General features: G+C 43.1%; 1 protein-coding gene across 1 annotated transcript in view; it reads right to left on the bottom strand.

Annotated features, from left to right (window-relative positions):
* Positions 1 to 5,256, bottom strand: part of NUMB (NUMB endocytic adaptor protein) — a 191,091-nt gene that overhangs the window by 146,477 nt on the left and 39,358 nt on the right. The window lies entirely within an intron of this gene.

The following is a 5,256-nucleotide window of genomic DNA, read 5'->3' as shown; positions in this document are numbered from 1 at the left end:
TTTTTGAGATGGAGTCTTGCGCTATTGCCCAGGCTGGAATGCAGTGGTTTGATCTCAGCCCAGGTTCAAGCGATTCTCCTGCCTCACCCTCCCAAGTAGCTGCCACTACAGGCACATGCCACATTGCTCAGCTAATTTTTGTATTTTTAGTAGAGATGGGTTTCACCATATTGGCCAGGATGCTCTTGACCCCGTGATCCATCTGCCTCGGCCTCCTAAAGTGCTAGGATTACAGGCGTGAGCCACTGCGCCCAGCCCAGCCTTACATTCTTAAGAGCTATATTGATCTCAGTTAAGTCACAAATTCTCTGTGCATAAGTCTGATCATATGATGAAGATTGAGGGAACCAAATCAAACTTTTGGGCTAGGAGTCAAAATAAATTCACTAGACTATGCAGTAGCGCTGTTCCTGTATAAGACAAGCAGCTAGAGTGCAGTGGTATAATCATGCCTCACTGCAGCCTCAAACTCCTGGGCTCAAGTGGTCCTCCCACCTCAGCCTCCAAAGTAGCTATGACTACAGGTACATGCCACCATGCCCAGCTAATTTTTTTTTTAAATTTTTTGTAAAGGCAGTCTCCAGCAGGCTGGTCTCAAACTCCTGGGCTCAAGCAATCCTCCCACCTTGACCTCTCAAACTGCTGGGATTACAGGCGTATACCACCATGCCCAGCTGAGCAGCTAATATTTAGCAGGGACTGATTATTTGCCAAAAGCTCTTCTAAGCACCTCCTATGGATTATCCCATTTAATCCTGAATAACTCTCATGAAATTGATTATTTTTTTAAGAGATGGGGGGGGAGGTCTTGCTCTGTTGCCTGGAGAACCATGATGAACAAAGCAGCCTGAACCTCCCAAGCTCCAGCAATCCTCCTGCCTCTCAGCCTTTCGAGTAGCTGGGACTACAGACATGTGCCACCATGTCTGGCCAATTCTTATTTTTTGTGTAAGCAGAGTCTTGCCATGTTGCCCAGGCTGGTTTCAAACTCCCAGCCTCAAGTGATCTGCCCACCTTAGCCTCCCAAAGTGCTGGGATTATGGGCATCAGCCACCACGCTCAGCCTCTTGTAACTGTTTTCAAGGAAACCAATATTCCAAAGATACTAGTCAAGAAGCCATGATAAACTATGGATGTTAGTAGTAATTACTCAATACTTTAGGATTAGAGCAGGCTAGGTTTTATAATAAAGAGGAAATATGAAAACAGATTATTTCTAAAATAGTACCACAAAAGAAAGAAAAAAAATCTAGATTTCTAAAAACATGATTGGAAACGCTGGCACTGTGAATTGATAGAATTCAACTAAAGGCTGCTGGTTCAAAGAATTTGAGTCGCCAAATTTTCCCCTATGGATAAACATTCAATATCCACTGTGACATTTTATGCCACTTCCTAGATTAAAAGTCTTTTGTTAATTCTATGAAAATAAATGAACACCTAGATTGTTTACATTCCAGGTATCTGCCACTAGGGGAACAGATCAGAGAAGAGCAACTTAAGCACAACATATAAGCTTTATTCAGACCTGCAAAACAATGAAATTTGACACATTCTCCATACAAAATATGCCTAAGGGAAAAAACTGCATTCATTGGAAAAACCACAGTACATATTATTATTTTTTTTTTTTAAATTAGAATCACTATGCCAGTTAGAGTAAGTTTAAAGGTTGTGGGTGGCACTCCTATTCACTACTATCAGGGCTTTATCCAACAATAGAATATCAATGTAAAAGCTTTTAAGAAAATAATCATATTTCAAAATTATGCCCATCTTTTGACCCAATAGTTCCACTTCTAGAAAATTTATCCAAAATAAATAAGCGTGCAAATATGTGAGTATAGGCTGGGTGCAGTGGCTCTGCCTGTAATCCCAGCACTTTGGGAGGCCAACGCGGGAGGATCACATGAGGCCAGGCATAAGAGACTAGCCTGGCCAATGTGGCAAAACCCTGTGTCTACTAAAAATACAAAAATTAGCCAGGTGTGGTGGTGCATGCCTGTAAATTCCAGCTACCTGGGGGGCTGAAGCACCAGAATCACTTGAACCTGGGAGGCAGAGTTAGAGTTGATATGGACAGGAGGTAGAGAAATATGGGGTAGAAGAGGGCAGTTCCCCGGGAAAGGCCCCACCCTCAAGCTGGAAAGCTGAGGTCCTAAATGGGAACAAGCATTTCTGTTTTTGAACCCAAATGTTGCCTTTGGGCCCACCATGCCCCCTTATCCTGTTCCCACAGAAACCCCAAACCCAGCAGAAGAACAGAAGAGCAGCAGAATGTCATGGCAGAGGAGAAGAGAAGGAGCATGTGAACACTGAAAGGAGTTTGGCTGGGGACAGTTGGAGAGGAGATCTCGGGATGGCCAAATTCCAGACGAAGATCATCTACCCACTCCATCCCCTTTTCAGCTCCCCATCCATCTTGCTGAGCACCACCTCCACCACTCAACAAAACCCCTGCATTTACCACCCTTCAAGTCCGTGTGTGACCTTATTCTTCCTGGATGACAGACAAGGACTCAGGTAACAAGACAGCAGTGTAAAACGCTGTCACCCTGACTTTCCACTGAGCTAGTGGAATGCTTAGTCGTCTGTAGATGGCAACTGCTAAAAGAGCATTAATTGTAACACACCCCTAGATGCTACCATGGGGCTGGAGCCCAAAAGCACTCTCCCTGGCTCCTGAACCTGCCCGTATACATGCTCCCCCTCCTGTAAGGGGTTTGAGCAAGGGGCAGCTGAGCCACACCCCTGTCACAAGTCCCACAAGGGGGTCAGGAAACTCTCCCGTTTCACAGTGAGTCAAGATCGCACCACTGCACTCCAGCCTGGGCAACAAAGTGAGACTCTGTCTCAAAAACAAAAAAAAAAGTAAAGCGTATGGTGGTTATTCAGATTAAACATAGAATCACCATATATTCCAGCAATTCAATTTCTATATACCCAGAAGAACTGAAAGCAGAGATTCAAACAGATATTTGTACACCAATGTTCAACGCAGCATTATTCACAGTAGCCAAAAGATGGAAACAACCTAAGTGTCTACCAATGGATGAATGTCTAAACAAAATGTAGTCTGTACATACAATGGAATAGTCAGCCTTCAGAAATAATGAAATTCTTTGGCACCACTGAGTCTTCAAAAAAAAAAAGAAAAAGAAAATGAAATTCTGACACTGCAACAAAGATGAACCTTTAACATTATACTAAGTGAAATATGCCAGACAGGCACAAAAAATAAATATTGTATGATTCCATGTATATGAGAAAACCAGAGTAGTCAACATCATACAGATGAAATGGAGAATGGTGGTTTCATGGGTTGGAGAAAAGTGATGTATAGAGAATTGTTTAATGGGCACAGAGTTTCAGTTTGTAAAATAGAAAGGTTCTGGGATGTACAGTGGTGACGGTTGCACAATAATAAACATACTGAATGCCACTGAACTGTACACTTAAAAACAGTTAAAATAGTAATTTTGGCTGGCACAATGGCTCACACCTGTAATCCCAGCATTTTGGGAGGCTGAAGGGGAAGGGTCACCTGAGGTTGGGAGTTTGAGATCAGCCTGACCAACGTGGAGAAACTCCATCTCTACTGAAAATACAAAATTAGCCATGGATGGTGGCACATGCCTATAATCCCAGCTACTCAGGATGGTAAGGCAGGAGAATCACTTGAACCCGGGAGGTAGAGGTTGCAGTGAGCCGAGATCGCACCATCACATCCAGCCTGGATAACAAGAGTGAAAACCGCTTCATTGTTAGGCCAGGCACAATGGCTCACACCTGTAATCCCACACTTTGGGAGACCAAGGGAGTCTAGAAGTCTGGCTGACATGGCAAAACCTTGTCTCTACAAAATATACAAAAATTAGCCAAGTGTCATGGCACATGTCTGTAATCCTGGCTACTTGGGAGGCTGAGGCACAAGAACTGCTTGAACCTGGGAGGCAGAGGTTGCAGCGAGCCGAGATCGTACCATATTATTATGGAAATAGACACTTGCACTTATACACAGAAATCACCGCAAATATGGCTGCACTCTAGATCGGGTGACAGAGCCAGACCTTGTCTCAAGAAAAAATAAAATTCATTATTGCAGAGAAACTTTTGTATTAATACATGTGTACCTGAAGACATAAGCAAGAATATATTTGTAATAGCACCAAAATGGGGGAAAAAAATCCATCTTTAGGAGAAAAGAAAATTGTGGCATAGTCATAATATTAATACAAGTATCTGAGAAAATGCACAACAGTGCATTAACCTGAAATAAAATGCAAATAGATAACCTACCTTTTCTCAGTTTTTGGAAATTAATATACTGCCTAAAGTAATAAAAAAAAAAAAAAAAGTAATCTTTTTTTGAGACCAAGTCTCACTCTGTTACCCAGGCTGGAGTGTAATGGCGTAATCTCGGCTCACTCCAACTTCCACCACCCAGGCTTAAGTGATTCTCCTGCCTCCGTCTCCCAAGTAGCTGGGATTACAGGCACGCACCACTGCACCCTGCTAATTTTTGTATTTTTAGTACAGATGGGGTTTCACCGTGTTGCTCAGGCTGGTCTTGAACTCCTGACCTCAGGTGATCTTCCCACCTCGATCTCCCAAAATGCTGGGATTACAGGCGTGAGCCACTATGCCTGGCCAGGAAAGTAATTTTTAATAAAATATTTTAATATGCAAATGCTAGATATAACCATCCTAAAATTCATATTATGGAAATAGACACTTGCACCTAAACACAGAATCACCATGAATTTGACAGTTACAAATGTAGACTGAGACTAATAAGTTGAATAGGAAAATCAAATACCATATGGGGCAATGCCATTGGTAATGGGATTGTCCCAAAACAGTGAATCACTCTTGGTAAAGTTCTGAACAAAACAAAGTACAATTTGCCCCAGGTTAATACTCAGTAGTTACATTCCTGGAAAATTCAGGGTCTATTAAAACTATGTTTAAGGCCGGGCACGGTGGCTCACGCCTATAATCCTAGCACTTTGGGAGGCCGAGGCAGGTGGATCATGAGGTCAAGAGATCAAGACCATCCTGGTCAACAAGGTGAAACCTCGTCTCTACTAAAAATACAAAAATTAGCTGGGCATGATGGTGCGTGCCTGTAGTCCCAACTACTTGGGAGGCTGAGGCAGGAGAATTGCTTGAACCCAGGAGGCGGAGGTTGAGGTGAGCCGAGATCGTGCCATTGCACTCCAGTCTGGGCAACAACAGCGAAACTCCGTCTCAAAA

The sequence above is a fragment of the Cebus imitator genome, unplaced genomic scaffold, assembly GCF_001604975.1.
Source record: "Cebus imitator isolate Cc_AM_T3 unplaced genomic scaffold, Cebus_imitator-1.0 Scaffold54, whole genome shotgun sequence".
Lineage (NCBI taxonomy): Eukaryota > Metazoa > Chordata > Mammalia > Primates > Cebidae > Cebus > Cebus imitator.
This window is presented reverse-complemented; position numbering and strand designations above follow the sequence as displayed.